This window comes from Triturus cristatus, chromosome 4_1 (assembly GCF_964204655.1).
Source record: "Triturus cristatus chromosome 4_1, aTriCri1.1, whole genome shotgun sequence".
Classification (NCBI taxonomy): domain Eukaryota; kingdom Metazoa; phylum Chordata; class Amphibia; order Caudata; family Salamandridae; genus Triturus; species Triturus cristatus.
In genome coordinates, this window is record NC_140585.1 from 969,021,757 (window position 1) to 969,043,846 (window position 22,090).

Consider the following 22,090-nt stretch of genomic DNA (forward strand, 5'->3'; position numbering starts at 1 on the left):
TCGAGTCTAAGAAGCAATAAATAACAGAATGTGCTGCATTCCCGTCCCTAGTAAAAGCAGCGGCTTCATATTCAGGGCAGCATATTTCATATCAAGTGCCGACAGGAAGCAGAGCAAATAGAAAATGTGATTTCCTTCAGGCCTACTGATGAGATGGTACACGCAGATCATCCGTTAGCAAGCCCTGTCATGATGTACTACCACTGGTCACGCAGGCCTTCCCTAGTGTACGCAAATGCGGGCAGATTTCTAAAGTCCATGGGCATCTCTGCACACATTGGCCACCTTCAAGCTGTTGCAAGCATCCAACAGGAGGTACACGTCCATGCTCTCTGCCATTAGGACTCACTCACACATTTTTGGGTGGAAATTGGTGAAGTGCGTGTATTTGTTCGCCATCAAATATAAACTCTGTTAACGTAGAAACTACTCAGATTTAGAAGGCAAAATTCCTCATCCCATTTTGTGCAGTGAGGATAATGAATAATTGTAGTGAATGTGTATTGGTGCATTATAGACCTCAAAGACAGTGCTACCTGATTAATTTGCGGACATCTTATCTTATAAAGGACATGGCTACCCTAAGGCTTCCCCGCGCTGTAAGTCAAAACATGCCCCTGCAGGTCTGCATTAAGACATGGCAGCTAGTCAGAGTCTTGAATGCCCACAATGCCTCATCTCCTTCCCCAGTCTCAGGCTGGTCCAACGACTTTGTGCACATCCTTAAGGAGTAAATCCTGATCCCGAGTGCTTTTGTTCCTTTTCCAGTTCTGCACTAACTGTGGGATTTGTTTTCTATGGATGATATTTTCCAGTACTACAATGATGATGGATGGAATAATGAGTAGCATTTTACGGCCTATCTTCATAATGTTGAGCTGCCGGAAAAGGGAATTGAAGTCTGTTGCCCTTTCCTGATGGTGGCAGAATTTGTTCCTAATAAATGGCCGCAATGTAAGCATGTGCCTTTCTACTCTATATTCAGAGGATAGGAGAGAAAACAACTCCATAGCTGGGTACTAGTGCAGCCACATCTCCTCAAAATGCATTCCATTAGTGAATTTTATTATGGGACACCAGTGCTTATAGTGAAGCAGAAGAAAGTATCTAAAAAGAAAGGGAAAGGAGTTGAATTCATATAGATAAAATACTGCCTCATTGACTTCGAGGTCAACCCTAAAATGTCCTGGACGGAATGACCCGACATACAATTTGGGCCTACCACTTGACATAGGACTTTTCCGCTATTGTTGGATTGGTTGATCATGCACCAGATTAAAAGTGCTCTTTTGTTACTCACTTGGCCATGGTTATTTGTGCCAATGACTAGCTATTGGTTTTGGACCAATGGCTAGCACAGTTCCACTCCAGGATATTATGTATCTGATATTATGTTTTAGGAGGTCATGGTTTGTGGCATTTTCATCTTTGTTTCCATTGTATCATTTGGCCACACATGGAAATGTTCACCATCTGCTGAAGCTGCCTCCAAGCTGTAAGTGGTGACAAGGAAATCACCAAATAATAAGATGTTCCATCACGGAAGAGGTGTGTCACCCACTACCTTTGCTTGCACTCTAAATGTACTCTGAACTCAGTTACTCCATTTGTGTGAATTCTTTCTGACAGGATAGTAGTCCTTACTCTTGGAAGAGATATTGGATATTATTAGAAACTGGGTAAGCATGTAAACCACGTGGCTTAAATGATACTTGCTGTGTTAAAACTGGTTTTGTTCTAGTCCATAATTTGGCTGAATACACTTGGAGAACTACAGTAATATGGACATCAATATATGATACCTTTAATTCTATACTCGTAATGGCATTACATATTTCTCCCAGGCTTCCTAAATTCTTCTATAGGATCTTGCTTTTCTCCACGTTTAGACCTGCAGTGTTCATTATATCTCAGACTTCAGCACCTGATGTTTCAGCCCTTTGACTGACTCTGCTCGGTACACCTATAGAAACAATGTACCTTTAGTAGTAAAAAAAAATGTATGTGTTACTTTTTGAACCATACGCCATTATTGTGAATTTCAAACAAGCAAGGTGAATACTGGTGGGACTTGATGGTCTCAGACGCGTCTATTCTCTACGCCATGGGGCCAGTTCTGTGGGGCCCGCTACTCTCCGGGTGGGGACAGAACCTTCATGTAATGAGCGGTGCCCTTCGGAGCCGGGCTAGGAATGGATCCAGGAAACATGCACTAGATTTACTAATGATGATTTCTGCAACATATTTATCAACTGTATTGCTATATTCTAATGTGGGGTGTTTAATCTTAGAACATGTTTATGTGTGAAGTTTATGTGTGGTATAAAATGACTTGAACAAACTAATATAAATACTTAATAGTTTTGAACGTACTGCTGTACTAGGCACACAGGGATCCTGTCTGGGTTTGCAATTATTGATTGCATTGTATACAACGGAGTGGTGTGAACAAAAGCTAGAAATAACATCACATGACCTTGAACAATTTGAAAAGTTAACTTTGCCAATGGTGTTGTCAAATGGTAATTACAGGCATTGGGATGTGCTTAAATGATGCACTGCTTGATCACTACTAAACGGATCTCGCAACAAGCATTTAGGTTGCTTTTTCCAGCAAGGCAAGTGCCTGCAATGCCACCTATTTGGAAGTTAAAGTGTCTCGAGAAAGACTGCTAAAAGCCCAAATTCTATTGTCTTGAATGTAAAACAGTTGTTGGGTCGCACAGCAGATGGTTTGTTGTTTCTTTTTACAGGTTTACAGCCACAGATTGCAAGCCATCTAAAAATAAAACCCTGCCTGTTGTATTCCTAAAACCCTGCGTTAAAAATGTACTTTGACCCAAACTTTAAGTCAGTCAATCAGCATACTAAAATGTGAGCGTTACAAACCATGCATCAACAAGACAAAAGCACAATAAAACAAATAAAAGCAAACAAATCAAGTACGAGCAGAGCAACAATACATCAATGGTGCAGAAAGGAGCAATCAAAGGAGGTAAACACTGACCATTTACCAATACCCTTAAGTTTCTCCTAATCCTAAGAGAGTAGGATATATAACGAATGTATAACTAATTATATAGCATGGCAAAGAAATTCAGTGTTCAAACACTGCAGACATTTAAGGCTCAGACTACCCGATTTGGATTTATTAATACGTAAAATTGGGCATAAAAATTGGACTCTGGGGTAATGTAAAAACTGCAAAAAAAACATAAAATGGATAAGATATCGGTGACTGGTGTTATAGCAGGGACAACAGGGCAGGGAACAGAATCAAGTTCACTGCTGTGGGAAAGCGGCGAGAAAGTGAACTGTACTCAACCTGAAAGAGTTAAATGAAATCTGTGCTCCTGATTGGGGATCCAAGTTAAATATGGTTCAGGACTTTCGGTGGATGTAACTTCCATATGGTGGCGTACAGTGTCCATAACATGGGACTTGTTGGCCCTTTTTAAATCTCTATTAGTTTGAAAGAGGGAGCGAAGGAGGGGCCTAGAGTTACGATTAATTTCACTAGGTGAATGGAACAATCCTGGTACTCCAAGGTCTACAAAGGATTTTCTAATGTAAACTACCCAGACAATCTTATCTCAGTGATCTAATTTAATGCAGTCAGCGAGGACATGATGAGAACATATTGTGAAGTGGAAACTCCAAATTTTAGCCGACAATGACAGCGGTGACATATTGATTACATTCTCAATGTAAGGAAGACTAACCTCAGTGTGGGTGATAATGTTGGCAGTACTTCTAGGGACTGTCAGCAGTCTGGCGAGAAATTTATTTTCAATGGTTTGTAAGTGGCCACAGTCCACATAACCCCAGACTCCAACTCTGTAAGTGGCCAGGACAAGCATTTAACTTGATATAAAGAAATAAGCTCTTTAATGTTTTGTTTAAGTTTCTTGTAAAATTTGAAAATAGCCCCTCTCTCTACCAGAAGCTTGTCCCAAGATAGTATAAATTTGTAACTTTGTTAATGGAAATCTCATCGATGGCAAACGTGCAAGAGTGAATGTTTCTAGGGCCGTAGTTCATAATGAATAACTTTTATTATCGACCCTTAGCTTCAAGTCTCCCATTAACTCATTAAAGAAGTCCAGGAAAAGCTGAAGCCTATTTGCAGTAGTGACAAAAACACAGCATCGTCTGCATAAAGGAGTACTGACACTGACCTGTCCCCTATCCCAGGCAGGTCCCTCCGTATGGACAACAGAACTTGGTCCAAAGCATTAATGTTAAAGAGGAATAGAAAGGGGGATAAAATGCATCCCTGTCTAGCCCCCTTATGGAACTTAAAAGGGGACGTACATACCCCTTCACACCATACCAAACCTGGGCCAGGGTATCCCAATGTAGGCGCTTAAGGAGATCAATCAGGGAGCTATCTACTCCAGCTATACTCATTAAGTCCCACACCCTTCCCCTGTCCACCAGATTGAACGCACCAGAAAGGTCCATGAAAGCAAGATGTAATGAGCATCGCTTGACCTTAGTGTACTTCCATGTGAGCTGGAGCAGGTTAAAGGGCTACTCCACTCTGTCCAGGCCCAGTCAAAAAACAAACCGCACATCAGACAGAAAACCTTTATCTTCCAATTTATGAAGAATCACCCTACCAAAGGTTGGAGGAGTGATACACCTTCATTATAAATTCCATCTTAAATAATTATGCTTAGAAATAATCTGATTCAGAGCTTTCCCATAGGGGTTGTGTAGGAAATTAGATACATCCTCCCCTCTCAATATTTTAAGCCACAAACACCATCTCCCGGAAGGGGACATTTTGATATATTAAAATCTCCCAACCAAATGATAGTCACCATATAAGGGCAGCTCTCTAAAAAAAATCTGAAATAAACAATCTAATCCCCAAACCAATTCAACTGGATAATTAGCAAAAAACCTCGAAGGTCAGGAAGCTAGGAAAACCCATCAACACATTTTGATACCAGGGTGTACACTATAGATCAACAATTGTTACTTTACACAAGTTGAGGGAAATAAGCACTCCCAACCCTCTCTTCAGTCAACCAAACTAAGAAGGTGTAGCAGGAATGCAGAGAGATTGGAAGCCATTTACATAAAACATTTTAGAGCCCATGTTTCTTGGTAACATACAATGTCGGCCTGATAAACAATTTTTATCCAATCTGCATTGTCCAGTTTTTTATCAATTGAAGCTACATTCCATGAAAGAAAGTGCAAGCCACCTGGCTGACTTAGAATGTGTAATAGTGCCTGGTGACAAAGCCCCTGTTGGAGGAACTAGTCCAACTGTAGGCTCAGTTATGTGGGTGAAAACTGACAATGGAGCGAGTTAGTCATAATCTGAGAGGCAGGAAAGCGTTGCAAATTGATTCTCATGAGCGTGGAAGCTCTAGGGGTGACTGGGCAGCACAGCTCCTTGCCTGATATACCCACTGGTTTGCCCTGGTGGAAGTGGTGAGCGGTAGAAGAAAATGAGGAGGAGTGCACAAATATTAGCGTGGCCAATAGCTAGGTAATCCAGGTGATGAAGTAAGAAGTAAAACAGCCAAGAACTTCTAAAGTTTATGACAACACAATCTCCTTGAACAAACTTGGTGGTATAACAACCCATTCAACCTTTCGAACCATAAGAATGTCATCCTCCAGCCTGATTTTGACACGAGTCAATGGGTGACTCTCCGTTTGAGCAATTGACAATCCTCAGGAGGGCCTTCACTCGGAGGGGTGATGCCTGACAGGACTATAACATATGGCATGTAGCTGGCAGGCAAACGCAATTGAGCCATGTGTCTGCAATCAGTGGCTTCATACCCCTTGGTTTCGCTTGCTGCTGTTGCTTGCTACGGCTTGGCAATGCACAGTGTTAGCATGGTTAAGATGTACCTGTGGTTGGCTTGGACATCTGGGCACAATTTGGCTGGGAGCACTGGGGACTGATATTGTGGTATATGCATTGATTGTGAGTGCAGGGCGAGCTCTGAATTGTAGAGATGGGCTAGAATGAGTCAGTTGGAGGTTACGTTGAAGATCACACAAGTTTTGCATTTTTTTTGTTTAAAAGGTTCAAATTTGCATGTACAGCTTGCTGAAATTCATTCAGTGTGAGTTCCACTTTATCAAAGAAAGGTTTACAAATGTCCTGTAAAATGTGACTGACATCAGTGTCAGGGGGACTGGAAGGGGCTGAATTAGTGGTTGAAGTGGCAGTTTTGGTGCTAAGCTTGTCAATCTTGACCTCTCCCCTCTTTGTTTTGCCATAATTGCTCCTGCATTAAAGAGATGGTGGTTTGGGGGCATTTAGCGGGGAAGTAGTGGAGCCTGCAACAGAGATGTCATCAACAGAGTCATGCAAAATATAGAGGTTTGAATTAGTGGCATGGGTAGCTTGCTGGGAGTCTTTCTAGAGGTTCCCCCAGATTTGAAGATGATGGAGGACCCGGTGGGATCTTTATCAATTTTTGCAGGCTATCAATACGGGTTTGCACTAATTTGAGTTCTGTGAGTTCTGTGGAAATAGCTCCCAGTCAGAGGATAAATACAAGGTGATTAAAGAGTCGACTTCTTTGGATCCCAATTGGGGTGGCTAAATGAGCATTTTCTTCCCTCTAATAATAAATAAGTAAGAACAACAACTAGATGAGGGGACTCAAGGCGTTTAGCAGACGAATCATACCTTACTGCTGATACAAATCTGGCGGGGGCAAGAAGAGGGACTCAGCCCAGCCTCATCCTGCAGCGAACGAGCACAGCCCGGGCAAGCTCCCAGGAACATTCCATGTCGTGGGGCTTTAATGTCGCTTTATTAGCGCTGGTTGCCAGTCCGTCATCCAGGCAAGCAGGGCCAGGTGTGGTCTAAACTTTCAATTTCTCCCTCCCTTATTTCTTTTGAATGACCCTCTCCTTCCCCTCCACCTTCTGCATGCATCATAGAACAGCGCCCTTGAGAGCAGAAGTCTGATTCTAACTGGACCGACTTAAGGGCGGTGAGACCGGTGCCAGAGAACCAGGCACTGAGCTCAGGGGTTTTGTGTTTTGAAATATCTTATAGATGTAATGAATGGGCTTTTCACTAAAAGGACACACCCAAATCCTGCACTCCCACTCTGGGAGGCAAATATATCACTGCTCCTTTAATAATACACTTTGAACAGCCCTCCCAAAGGCGAGGCGAAAACCCAGCACTCCCAAAGGCGAGGTAAGAAGACAAATTCTGGTGCATTTAAAAATAACACACACAAGTTTATTAATGCAATATTTTAAAAAGGTAGGCCAAATATATCAGTAAATGCAGATTCTCAGGTATCAAACACTTTCAAATGAACAAGTAAAATAAAATGCAGTATATACAAATAGCAAAGATTAGAAAATATATATATATGATGGTTAGGAACACCTCACCGACTGATTCTTCAACATCCTTGCCAACTCTAACTGGGGAAGCCCTTTCAACAGCCCAGGAAGGAGTTTCAGTCAGGACTCAAGTTCCATCACCTCCTCAGCAATACGTCTATTCTGTGGTGAATTTCCACCTGGCCCCCGAAAGTTCCCAGCTTAAATATCATTTCTAAACATAAGACGAAGCTTCTAGAAAACCTCGTCCCCTTCTCATGAGAAAGAACCGAGCTGGCTATACCAGTCTGCGTCAAGGCCAAGACGGAGGCTGGCCAAGCTCCCGTATTTTGACTTCGAGGCAGAGTTGCACATTCTACAGATAATATCCAGTTCACTCTGGTCAGTGAAGAGCGAAAAACAATTGAAGAGCAGACACCTGCCCTCCCCACTTCGCAGCTACATGCGAGCAGCAAGACAAAGCCGGAAAACAAGATGAAATGAGGCCATGTCAAAGCCAATAGTAAGCACTCATATTTCTCATAACCCAAATAACTTGCAAGCACCACTGTGCACGTAGAAGAGCTTGAAGCAAGGTAAAGTCAGAAAGCAAGATGACATGAAGCAATGTCAAAGCCAATAGTAAGAACTCATAATAATTCTCACCAATGCCCAACACCGAGCATATGTGTGCACCACCGCCCACAACACTGCACTTCGAGACCAAAAAGAACATTCCACCTCTCTCTCTCTCTCTCTCTCACACCTTCAGCGCTAAGAGACCTGTCGGTATATATGCGCTATATAAAAACAACATACAAATACAAATACAAATGCTCATCCCACACCTTCTATTCAACAAGTGTTCAGCGCGGGGGCTGCCTTGATAAGGGCCTGTGTGCACTAAATCTTTCAGGCGAGCTGGATGTGGTGCTCTCCGCTTACGAGTGTAGCAAATCTCTTATCAAGGCGGCCCCCGCGCTGAACACTTGCCACCTTACCATTTTGATTTTACAAGAATTCTCACTTATGCCCTGAAGAAGTTCAATTTTTGAACGAAGCGCGTTGGCTGGCAAACTATCTCTGAGAAAAATAAAAAAAGATTTATTATACATCAGGACTCATTGACTATTTGATCACCACTGTTGTATTTACGAGCTGTGCACCACTCCACCAAATCCCAGTCTATCAATTGTCTTACATCTAGCCTCTCATATCAAGATGATTTCAGGTTCATCGAGATTCATCATGCCCCGATTGAGGAGCATTATGTTATGACTGGCCATCACTTTCATCTTCCTTATTGATCTTGAGGCCGAATCTAAAAGGATTGTGGTTACTCTGAGCCATGGCAGGTATTGTCATGACCTTTGCTTCCCCACTATGCCCTTTGTTTAGAAACAACACATGTATTTGTGACTATCAGTAATTTCAATGTAAATGGAAACTCTCAAAAGGACATCGTCCATTGATCGAATGCAGCTTTGCGGACATCATCTCCTGCAGCTGTCTTCTTCATTTATCGATTATTAGGCAATAGATCTCAAATTCCAAAATATGCCCACATCTGTTTAATGCAACAAATCTAATCTATGAATTAAAATGTACTATTATAAAAACTGCAGACTACTTCTCAACTAGTTCCTCGTTGATATCCCTTGGGACACTTACAGATGTTACAATTCGTTCAACTGAAAAAAGAACAAGGTGAGGGAATGCCTGAATTAATCTCAGGCACTGGCACTCTCTCTGGACTGCATCCGGAAAGGAGGACCTGGCTTGGCATTTCGTGCACGACTGTTCCTATTGGAGCAGGGACATGACTGATTTGCCTGTAGCTGGGTATAATCTGAGGTGACATTGTGGACAACAAACAATAGATTGGGATGTTGATCTCAGTAATCATCAGTGGCTGATTAATTCAAGCCTCTCATCCATCACTTCTTTGTTTATTTGAATGCAATTCTTTTCATTGTATCCAGTATTTACCAATGGCTAAGATTATTTAAGCATCCCTCCCATTACTTTTTTGTTCACTTCAGTACAATTCTTTCAATAGCAGCGGGTATTTCGCTACTACCCTGCAGAACGCGACTTCAGTTAAAAAGCACATTCACTGTGTACTTTTAGCAGACATGTTCTATTTTCAGAAGCTGAAATCCCTCCTTAATAACGAATATCGTAATAAGAATTTGGTTGGGAGAAAGCTACCTACATTGTCAATCCTCATCAAGGGCAACCCCTTTCAATTGTATCTGCTCATTATTGGATGCTGCTAAACCCTGCTGGTTTGCTGCTGATTCACAAAATGCAGCAGTCAGTTTTTCAACATAACTCTCACCAAAGACTACAAGCTGCACTGCAAAAGAGCAGCGGCTTGAAGAGTGGTATTAGACAGCAACCAGGATTTAAAGTGGATTCACTTGTTTCGTGAGCTGACAAGCTGCACTGGTAATAAGCATAAGGATCTTTCAAGCATACTCAAGGAACACACCTCTTTAAAAGGAACATTTCCATCACAGATTAACAAACTACTCAACACAAGCAATCAAGAAATGCCATTGTTATCCTCTTAATAATATTATTTTTCTCTCCACCTCTGTTGATTAAAGTCCTCTGCAGCCAAAGCCTTATCACTGCACAATCACCTGGCTCATGATGTAGAAGCAACTCTTGCCGAGGTTTTTCATTAGTACCGGTGGAAAAAGCAAAAGAAACGCCTATAAAATATCCCTTGTGGTTCCAAAATACACTAACCATATTCCGTGGAAGCCTTATCCAAGTGATATAGCACATCACGGAGAAAATAATACTAAACCTTATTTCTTTGTAAATTTAATTGATTGGCGAAAGAATTAATGTATATACATCTATGTAGATATATTGCTAACCCTATAACTTACAAACTGTAGCCTTTTGTCCTGTGTGTCAGCATAGACATGTAGATGTTTTCAATGGTGCTACAGGTGTACAATTCGATCAACCAAGTTTGAAGATGTCTATTCCTTGCAGGTGCAGTTAAAGCAGATTTGGTTATTTATATACAATCTGAACTACATTTCATATTAAGAGTTGAAAAGGCCACCAGGCTTTGCCTTGCTTATAACTGACATAGTTATGCACAATTTAGTAAATCTTCATGGAACTTTTTCATCAAATAGGGAAAGAAGATACGTTTTGGCATGTGAAGTGTCATGCAGATCTGCCCAAAAGGAGGACATAAAACTGAAGGTGCTGGAAGCAGAAACTGAACATGTTCCATTTTTGCTCACATGGGAAATGTTGTTGTCTGCTACAGCACAGAAAAAACGTTGAATGGAATTACACCAAACTTGATATGGACTAGAACTTTAGTAAGAGATTTGTCATTGCTTGGCTTGGACTAAATCCATTTCTTATTATTAGCATTACATAGATGTTTCAGGTGCGATCTAAAGTGTTCAACAAATGTCTGTAAGTATACATAATGTGCGGTCACCCTAGATTTCTCACCTTTTTCTGGGCCCTATTTTAGACTTCTGAGCACTTGTACCCTTGCTAAACAGGAGTAAAATGCCTGTGCTCCTACTTTAAACATAGTTAAATTAGCTTATCCCTGATAGGGGCAAGTTAAATATTTCGAAGTCCCAAGTAAATGGTGTAGAAAATGTAACCAGGGCTTGCAGTTAAATAACTTAAGACATGTCATGTCTAGGCAAACTGCAGCAGCCTTAAGTTGAATTTCTAATAAATATTTGGTAAACATAATTTTTAGAAAGTAATCTGTTCTCTGCCAGAAGCTCATTGGTGCTAATTTGCATTAGCTCTCCAGCAGCTGTCCAATCGGTACTTAGCATAGTGAGCTGTGAAGTTCTTCCAAGGAGCCAGACAATAGACCATTTTAATTGATAAGTCAAACTGAATGGGTAGGGATAGCTGTTTCTAGGGCCGGTTTCGGCCGATTTTGTTACAGGGGGCCAATATTGCCATCCCCGATAACAAAAATGGCCACCCAGGGGCCCAAAACCAGCCCCCACCCTGGCCGCCCAGTGGGGAAATGCCCGGTGCCTGCTACGGACAGTCCAGCCCTGCCTGACACCTTGAATTTTGAGCCTGTTTGCAGTAAAGCAAATAGGCACTAATAAAAAGGTAGGTTACCCAGGGACTGAGAACATTTATCCCATTAGTAAGAAGGTGCCCTAGAGTCACCCAGACCCATTAGCCAGTACCACCCATAAACGTGACACCTAATGCATCCTCCTCAGAAAACATTCTAGACCTACAGAAAATTGGAAGCGGAATGGATCTGCAGTCTGTAACTTGAGAGATGCAAAAAGAACAATTGATGGACCGAATGCAGAACAATGTCATACATTCACCCCGATACAGAGATCTGGGCCTAAATCCGTTGTTTTTTCTGCTCACCATGCCATTCCAGTTTGGACCCAGCCATATGCAAATCAGTCTTGACCCTGCGGCCAGTAGGAACAGTCCAGCCCGAACTGCCAGGCCAGGTCCTCCCCAGACTGGACACAAGCATCCTAGGACCATTTTTGGGCTTTCAGCCCTCATCAGCCAGGATAGCTTGACTCCAGTGGCATGGAGAGCACAGGACCCACGTCTGGGCATACCCGTTCCACTCGGGGTGACAAATGCAAAAAGAACAATTGATGGACAGAATGCAGAACAATGTCATACATTCACCCCAGTACAGAGATCTGGGCCTAAACTGGGGTGGCATGGTGAGCAAAAGAACAATGGATTTAACATTGATCTCTTGACTGGGGGGGAATGTATGATTTATTCAGCATTCTGTCCATTTGTTTGCGTAGCACTTTTCACCCTAAGTGGGATGGGTATGCCCAGACGTGGGTCCCTTGCTCACTCTGCCACTGGATTCAAGCTAGCCTGGCTGATGAAAGATAATACAGAGAAACCGGTCCCAGGATCCTTGTTTCCAGTCTAGGGAGGACCTGGCTTGGCAGTTCGGTCTGGACTGCTCCCATGAGGCACAGGGTCAAGACTGATTTGCATATGGCTGGGTCTAAACTGGGGTGGCATGCTGTGCAAAACAACAATGGATTTAACCCAGATCTCTTGACTGGGGGTGAATGTATGATTTATTCAGCATTCCGTCCGTCATTTGTTTGCATAGCACTGTAACTTGAGAGGAGCCTGAAGGACATGACCTGCCACTCATGTACTCAGGTCGAAAATGAAGACTTCAAAGGTTTGTTGGCAGACCTCCTATGTGGCTATAGCGACAAAACAAGTTGCAAGAGGCCTTTTGCCTTAATTGCCCAGCTGACCAATAGCAACTGCATCTGGACTAGCCCTTGCTGTTGTTGTCTGCCTGGCACCCTGAGAGTCTCTAAGGGCCTTCCCCTGAGGTCACAAGGGACTTAAAAGTGTACTATTGTGGTTGTGTGGCACCAGAGGAAAGTTTGAAAACGATTCAAACTTTCCTTCTGAGCTCCAGAGCTTCAGCGGTACACGCTGGGAAAAGAATCCTGCAAGTAGTTATGTAGCATCAGATTGGATTTGAACTTTGTCCTCCTCAGAGACCTCTGCACCTCTGTTGGGACTTAGAAGAAAAGTCTTTCTACCTCATTGATTTTCAGACTATTCGCCAGGACCAATCCGCTTGCAGGTGGCCTAAAATGATGCCTAGGTCCCATTCTGTCCCTTTCATAGACTATAACTGTTATTTTGGGCATTTTGTGTCATTTTGGTGTCATTTTGTTTATTAAATATTAATTAATTTTTCTATTTTTGTATGGGATTTTTATTGCTTGGTATTCTGACTCCATTACAGTTATGGTACTACATAAATACTTTATATATTGCTCTAAGACAGGCCTGTCAGCTCTGTACCATACCAGATGGTTGCGCTCAGGTCAATTTAGTGGCTTTGAGGGTTTACCCTGACAAGGAATATTATTGTTCTTTGAAGTAGACAGTCATCAACCCCAAATAATAATCTACTTTCTTACTGGAAGTAATGGTAATTTACTCAGAAGTGAAAGTAATGTTTTCTATGAAAACAATTGACAAGCCCAAAAACTTCAGTTGAAGTGATCTTAATGTTACAATGCAACATATAAACACTGAAATCCACCAGCAATGGTGGGCAGTGTAATCTTAAATCACTAATTCACTCAGCCCCAGGCAGCATATTAGATAACTTTCACCCGCTGATCTGAGATGGCTGACAGGAAAAATGCTCCCTTATGCAAACATATTCTAATATCTTGACTGAGAAATGAACTTTTAAAATTTCAAATAAAATAGCTCCAAAAACCATTAAGCACGAACTGTGATCAACTGATCACAGTAGACCAAGATATAGGCGCAATTTAAGCCTGATTGCAATACAGCGCTGTTGCGATTGGATTTAGAGCATTCAGTACAAACAAACGTGTTGCTTTTGCAATCTCTCTGTTTTGGACTTTTACTGTGAGTGACTCTCCCTACATGTGTCTCATCCATGGTAATCACACGGCAAGTGGACTACATATGTCTACCGCCAGTGTCCGCCTTTTAAGATGAGGCCACTGTGATACAGCATGGGTAAGGGGCACTTGGCTGGTTACATATGAACACATGTGTGTGAGGGCTTCATGTGTGAGACTACTGTTGTGTGCAGCCTGGTAACTGCACACAGGTAGCCCGGCACAGAAGGGACTCTGCATGATTAGATATTGATCTGGGGCAGGCCTTAAAATGTTAGTGTACACTGATAAGTAAAAGTCAGTGTTATTTTTTTTTTTATCTGTAGTGACAGTTTATTATCGCATAGGAAGTGCAGTTTTGCCTCCCTTTGGCCTACAGAGACCAGTGGCTTATCGAACTGGGGTGTAACCTGTGTGAGAAAATCACATCTGCAAGATCAAAAAGATATCTGTACTACATCTGGATCATCCAGAATTATCATATTTCTTTGGCTCAGCTCAGGATCAGTACCCAGGCCTTTTTCCACAGTTTATTACATTTCTATTCAGCAGCAGGAACAAGGGCCTCCCCACACAAAGGTGGCAATTAACAGTGCTACCTCACCCACCTCCTGACGAGGAAAGGAGTGGGGCTGAGTAAATTGCATCAATAGGCTGTCACACTGTACCAGGGAAGGGACTGCCGAAGACCACTGAACAAAGGAGTGAGTCCAGACCTCTAGAGCCAACATAGGAAGGCCCCCATATGAAGATTTAGCGACGAAGGCCCTGGCAGTGATGTCAGCCTCAAAAAAGGTGGAAACACTATGATTGGTGAAGGGTGCCTAACTTCTGGAACATTCAACTCACTTTAAAAACTTTTGCACGAGGGGGAGACTTTCTTTTGCTTGTTTTTTTCTGTGCTTTTCTGCTGTACCATGGGGCTGCCATGGACAACAGAAAGGAAGAACCCCCTGATTCCCAGAAAGGACTAATGACTCTGCCCAGTTGACCCCACGACCAGAGGGTCTCCCCAAGTGCCAATGCGGCTAGCTCTCTTACAACCCCTAAAGTTAGGGGGACTCCTGCACCTGGAGACCGACACCAGGAGGAAGGCTAGTGCAGAGAGCCAGGAGAATCATCTCTCTGTGGATTACACCACGTTGGAGATGAGGAGAGGACGTCTGCTGCAACTTCTCCTTTTGGTTAGAGCTCACTACTAGGAGTAAATTAAGCCCAAGATCGTCAGAATCGATCGCACACAGCCCGAATTATGACATTTTAAACATTGGTGACATTTGACCTTTTTAACAACAAAATGCATGGACTTCTGCTGCCATTTCTTAACATGCCCACTGGGTGGGCTGGGCCCAGGGTCGGCCCAGGATTTATTTATCTTTCTCAGAGAAGGGGTGTGAAGTGAGCCCCCTCCACAGACCTCCTACTGGTCTGGGGACACCATCACTCGGGCCATTTACAGTTCCTCTGTGCCCTCCCACTGGCATTGGTGCCTGACTGGGGGAAACAAAAGAAAGGTGTTGCGGAAATTCCTCTTATTCACCATTTTAGCTTTCCTTTTTTAACTTTGCATCATTTTCTAATGGTTGTTAGCACATGTTTTCCCCTATTGCGAGAATGTGCCATGCACGCATTGATTTCTGATAGATATTATTGCCCTATAGTCTGCACAATTTATTCCATATTCGAATGCAGTGCCCTTATTTATCTTTCTGTGCTCTTAGGAGATGACTCTTGCTCCCCAGACTAACTAAAGATGATGTTCTGTGCCACTGGCACAGTATGATAAGCTTGCTATTTCATTGTTTAAACAGTGTCCATGTTGAAGTCGGTGAAAAGTTCTTAACTTCACACCTAAGTTATCATGGAAGCTGCTGGGAGCTGCGAATGAGATGCAGCTCTGCAGGCCCGTCCTTCATCCTGAGAAGGAAGATTGCCATGCAAGAGAGGTGTGCAAGCCTGCACACTTTAGATGGGGTGCATTTGTTAATGTACTGAGGCTGGTTTCCTGACACACTATACCACGTATGGGGTTAAACCATTCCAACAGGTCCAGTAGAAGGTTACCTTCAATAGGTTCTCTTTAGTGAAGAGGCATTAGTGATAGATAAAAGATGATTCACATTAGGAACAATTGCCATGGTTGAATTGTTTGTTGTTTTTACCATTCTAATAATGCTTATAAGAATGATGTGTTCCATCTGTCTAATACTTGCATCTCATGCTTTATTTACAAACATCAGTAAATATTTGAAAATGTTTTCTCATATCTTTTCTTCCTGACACCTTGGGCATGTAAAAGTGACAAATGACAGGGTTAGATCTGTTTCCATGAATGGTCATGTTCAAGGTTAGCGACAAACATCTATAACCCTAAGGTTAGGGGTTTAGATCTGGTTCTGTGAGCTAGCCAAACCAACATATACTTATTTTATAAGACAACTCAATCTCTGTATTAAGAAGTTTTGTTGACCTAATACACAGTCCTACTAAATTCGTAAGACCTGTATAATATGGTGCCACCAACATTCTAGGTTTTGTTCCTATTAAATGGGTCTCCTGAGTAGTTTGCTTCCATGTGCCCAAGGCTCCTTTGTTGCCTTTACACGAAGACGTCCGTGGTGATAAGAGTTTAGCCTCCTCAGCTTAATAGGAAGCACCAATTTACTGTCTTGAGGTTGATCAAGCTTGATTATTCAAAAGTCCCCTATAGTTTTTCCTTTCTTTGAGTTCCATTCATTAAATACGGCGCAACCAGTAATTATTGCTGTTGATTGCAGAAAAGCTGTCACTCATCATTTGACTAGATATGAGCTCACCAATGGCGGTGGAGAAGTTACCTTCCTGGTTGAGGCCCACAAAGCTTATAGATGTGAAGTGCTTTATTCCGTGGTTGATTTTCCAGCAGTCAATGCAAATTCACGAACGTTTCACACATACACAGAGGTTGCAGTTCCAGCTGCATATAGACATTATGAATATTTAGAAATCTAGAAATACCATTAACTTTTTTTTTTTTTTGCAAAAACAATTTTTATTGCATCACACAGTTACAATTACCATCGTGAAGTGTCGTCGTGCCAATGGTCCTAACCAGCTTCTAGGAACCAATGCATAATATCATCCAATCCACTACCATCCAGATATTCGTTGACCATCAGCATAGAAATACCATTAACTTACCAGGAACATTATGATTAGTTCCAAGATGCCCTCCCACATACACTTCAAAATGACAGACTGGGTCCTCTCAGAATAAAGGGGCAATCTGGACAGTCTAAGCATGCTAATCGCCTTATCCATATACAAATTAATTGAATCAGCGAGAGATGCTTGCTCTTTTTAACCATTTTGTTAAGCTGTATCAATGTCTGATGCAGTAAATAATGTGTACATTAACTTCTGCCCCAGCATGGCCTACTCAAGCTGGTCAGACTCAGCTAGCTATGCCTGCTATTAGTCCAGTTACCAAGAATGCCATTTTGTGGTAAACCTACCGACCACAATAAAATTCCATTTTGGATGGGACAAAAACAAATCAGCTGAGGCATGTTCCTCTATATTGGACACTATTAAAAAATTTGAAATCTCACTATGTGTCTTGTACTTGGAGTGTAATACATGACACACTGTATTTGCTACCATTTACACCATTACTCATGGTACTCCTTCAATTGCAGTTTTATCTGAAGTCCTTAAACAGATTCAGGAGGAAGATGGAGCTGCCCTTGCCCTGGATTTAGAGATGAAACTCATTGGCAACTTTGCCACTGTGCCCTCAAAGTAATATAAAAGGGGATGCAGCTTCTTTGGTGCTATGCCAAAGGCTCGCTTTAGTTCCCCTTTCAGATCAGGCACATGAGCTGCCTATAGTAGTTTCCAAAGCCTAGGCCTCCATAGGTTGAGATAGTTTGGGAACCAAGTCTAATAAGCCACAACTTAAAGGCAAATCTCATGCTGAAACTACCAAGCAGGCACCTGAGTCCTCTAAAAAGCCCTAGGGTAAAAACAGAGCTAAATCTAAAACACAAACTGGATCTCAGTTCCAAAGAACGTTACAATGTATGTAACCATGATACACTTAAATAGCCTGATAGGCATCGTTATTCTGATACATGTCCTACTCATTTCTTGCAGAACTCTACAAACAAGTGATCAGAGAGAGGGAGGTGAGGTGATCTAAGACGGGAAGAGTATGTGAAATGAAAAATGGACTCACACTACTCTCTGATGTCATCATAAACAAGCATTTGCAATGAAATCAGTCTCGCCTTTGTTATATGTTATATAATACTTATAGCGCGCACTAATACTCGAGAGTGTCCTGGCGCGGAAGCTGCAAACAAAACCATGTGGAGAGGCCATTAGAGCGCCCCTAAGAATAGCAGAGTTTTCAATTGCTTTTTGAAGAGCCTAAGATCTTGAATGACTCGAAGCCTCAAAGGCAGAGCATTCCAGGCGATAGCTGTTTTGACTGAGAGAGATTGGCCACCCAGACGGGCCCTTCGGAAGCGAGGAATTGCCACCTGACGTAAGGTGGCAGATCGCAACACTCTGTTAGGAGTATAGAAAGCCAACCGCTTTTGGATGTAAAGAGGGCCCCTATTATGCAATGCTCGGTGTGCCAAAATCAAAGATTTAAATTGCACTCTTTGGAGAACTGGCAACCAGTGCAGATCACAAAGTTGTTTCTTTACACGAAGTCTACCTGAGATGTTATACAGGAGTCTGGCACCAGCCTTCTGAATAGTCTGCAATTTGTTGATTAGGTATCTTGGGATCCACAGATACAGAGCATTAGCATAATCAAGCCGAGAGAGGATAAGGGCACGGATCACAATTTCCTTGGCTGACTGAGGCAGCAGCGGGAGAAATCTTCTCAGAGCCTTGAGAGTGCCAAAGCACAAACCAACCAGTTTATTAATTTGGTAGGTAAATGTAGGTCCTCTGCAAACCAAATCCCAAGATATTTCGCCGGAACGCCCTCAGAATGCGGACGAGGAAAGTTAGAAGGCCATAGGGATGCTCTAAAATCAGATGGAAATTGACCATACAGAAGAACCTCTGATTTATCCTCATTACATTTCAACTGGGCGGCGGCCAACCACTTAAAAACTGCCGATAGGCAGTTTTGGGCGGCCGCAGTAGACAAATTTGAATCCTTCCATGTGAAAAGAAGTTGCGTATCATCCGCATAGGCCATTATTTTTGCACCAAGCTCCTCTGCCAGAAAAATCAAAGGTGTAAGATAAATATTAAAAAGCAGGGGACTTAAGGTGGATCCCTGCGGAACGCCCGTAGATACCTTTCTCACCGTAGAGAAAAAAGGAGGCATCCAGACCTGCTGGGACCGATCCTCTAGGAAAGATTTTATCCAGTCCCACGCAAGGCCGCCGATACCAATGTTAGTCAGGCGAGAGAGGAGAAGCCGATGGGGAACCGTATCGAAGGCGGCAGAGAGATCGAGTAGCACTAAGGCTGCTCTGGCACCCGCATCAAGGCACTCCCGAATAGCTTCGGCCACTTCCACCAGCGCAGTCTCCATGCTGTAGGCTGACCTAAAGCCAGACTGCGCAGGGTGGAGTAGGCCGGAGGATTCCACAAAGGCTTCCAGTTGCCGAAAGACAACCTTCTCACAAATTTTAGCCATAGCTGGGAGAAGAGAAATGGGGCGATAGCTGGTTGGAATGGAGGGGTCAAGTGAGGGTTTTTTCAAGAGAGGAAGGAGTTTGGCCTGCTTCCAGCTACTAGGAACCGTAGAGGTCTGCAAGGAAAGATTTATGATTCTATTGACCTCCAAAGAGATCACCTCAGCAATACCAGCAAGCACCCTGGCCGGAGCCGGGTCAGAGGGAGACCCTGATTTGAGGGATTTTAAAATAGCCAAGGTGTCAGATTCCTCTACATATGTAAACTTTGAAAAGAGTGCGGAAGGGGCTGAAGAAGTCGGCAAAATCAAATGAGAGGAGTCAATCAGGGAAGTAGGGTCCCGGCCAAGACTATCCTGGATCACTTGAATTTTTTCAATAAAAAAAGATGACAGTTCCTCGCACCACTCTGAAGAGGATGGAAGGGGAGTTTTTCTTTGGTGCCTTTGGGACCGTATATGCATTTAGGTATGCAGCACATTAGCCTGGGGTCTGAAACATCTACTGTTCTTTAACATGGAGAGGAAGTAAGCACCAAACTGCGTGACATGGCAGGTATGGGAACACATGGAGGGAAATATTGCCTTTCAGCGGGAAATCGTATAGTCCAAAGCTCTGTTTTTAATATCAAATCTGGGCCTTAGGTGGTCATATCACTGAAAATACAAGATTTCAAAAAAATATTATTGTCTACGGCTGCTCGTGGAAGACAATTACTGTGGACTGGAATCTAGAGAATGCTATAGTGATTCTGGTATTTTACTGACCTCTGCTGGTCGTTTTCTATCAAGAAAGTTAAATAGAGGCAGTTGCCAAAAAAATAAAAAATAGAAATTCCCTCAGTAGAAAACATTTCTGGTAGATCACTGACCTCTACTGGTCGTTTTCTATCAAGGGGGTTGAATAGAGGCAGTTGAACAAGCAGAAAGCAATTCTGGTATTCTACTGACTTCTACTGGTCGTTTTCTAGCAAGACAGTTAAATAGAGGCAGTTGAACAGAAAAAAAAGTCCCTAAGCGGAAGCAGACAAGTCCTAGGGCTGATCTCCAGAGCCCACAAAGTACATACACATATAAGTATCTCTCGAATGCTCGACCCAAAAAGGAAGAAAATCTTTCACAACAGAAAGCTCAATTTAAAAAGAAGAAGATGTTCGGAATAGCCACTAAATATGGCACAAATACTCTGAACTCTTCTTCGGAACAAGATGTGGGCAAGAACTCTTCTCGACAGAGCAGAAGGTCACAATAGTTCACCAGACTCTTCAAGAGTGTATGGCGGTGGGACCGACGAATGACTATGTACAAGTTGATACTCCTGATCAGCGGCTAAGATCCCCTGATAGACTTTATGATTTGGACATACAAATTGAGAGCGATATACCACATAGTATTAAAGTAATATTCTGGCTGAATTTAATTAATGAAAATGACATTCTCGACATGCTAGAGTTTGTTAGAAACGTCCCACAGGGGGAGCACATAATACTGCCTTTCTTTTCTGTTCTTGTTCCTCAAGAAATTAAAGCAGTATATGCTGTTGAAGGGGCTCTTGCAAAATCCCTAGCATTATAAGACAATTAAGCAGGTTGGGCTAAAGTCCCACCATATCATGTTATACCTATAAGGTCCAACCAACTCGTACAAGCACAATACCCTATTAAACATGAAGGTAAATTCCCAGTCAAGAATATTCTATCACAATTAGAATATCAAGGTGTAATTGAGCCTTGTGCTGTCCCTATGGACAACCCATTATTTCCTGAGTTTAAACCTGATTATTCTTATTGTATAGTCTTACACTATCTACATTTAAACAGTCATACATGCAATTTTGCTGTACAGAATTCCCACAGCACTGGCTTGATACATAATATTGTTTGTAAAAAATACAAAACTACATTGGATATTTCTTTTTTTACATTTCCTTTTTCAAACAAGAAAGTAAAGGGAGCACCAGTGTGCACGCAGAACAACAACTTATATACATTTGTATATCATCATTAAGGACCTGAGATTGTACAGCACATCTACCTCTCTCATGAGGCAGTTTAACATATGGCAAAATAAATATGGTCACATGTAAAGTTACACAGAAAGATGTAAGTATAAGTCTATTGTGGACTCCGTTTCTACATCCATGATAACCACAATATAGTATTCAAACCAAGGACCACAGAAACCTCTAGCTTTATATGTGACTTTTTCTGCAGCCATGTAGGGATCCAGCCCTCTCCTCCACTCCTCAAGGGTGCGTGTGTCAGGTTCTCCCCAGTGTTTGGAGATATTTCTCTTTCCGACTACCAAACTAAGGTTGCAAAAGAGAAGTTGGGCTCTCAGGAGATCCACGTCTGTAGGAATGCCAAGAATTATGAATTTGGGATCTTCATGAAGGGGCATTTTTAGGATCTTACACAGCTCCTCTGATATTGCGCTCCAGTATGAGCATATAATGGGGCAATCCCAGAGTGTGTGGAAGAATGAGCTCTCATGTTCCCCACAGCACAGGCAGCTTGGTGTCGCAGCCCTCCCAAATGTATGCAATTGGGACATATCATAATAAATCCTATGCAGAATCTTAAATTGTATTCGGCGCAATCTTGATTTAGTCGCTACCTCCCGTGGGTGTATCAGGGCTTCCTCCTAATCCTTGTTATCTAGCTCTCCCTGGTTCCCTTTCCCATGTCTCCCT

The 22,090-nt window shown here is 42.5% G+C and overlaps 1 protein-coding gene across 1 annotated transcript in view; it reads right to left on the bottom strand.

Moving 5' to 3' along the window:
* Positions 1-22,090, bottom strand: part of TRHDE (thyrotropin releasing hormone degrading enzyme) — a 1,875,424-nt gene that overhangs the window by 1,324,690 nt on the left and 528,644 nt on the right. The window lies entirely within an intron of this gene.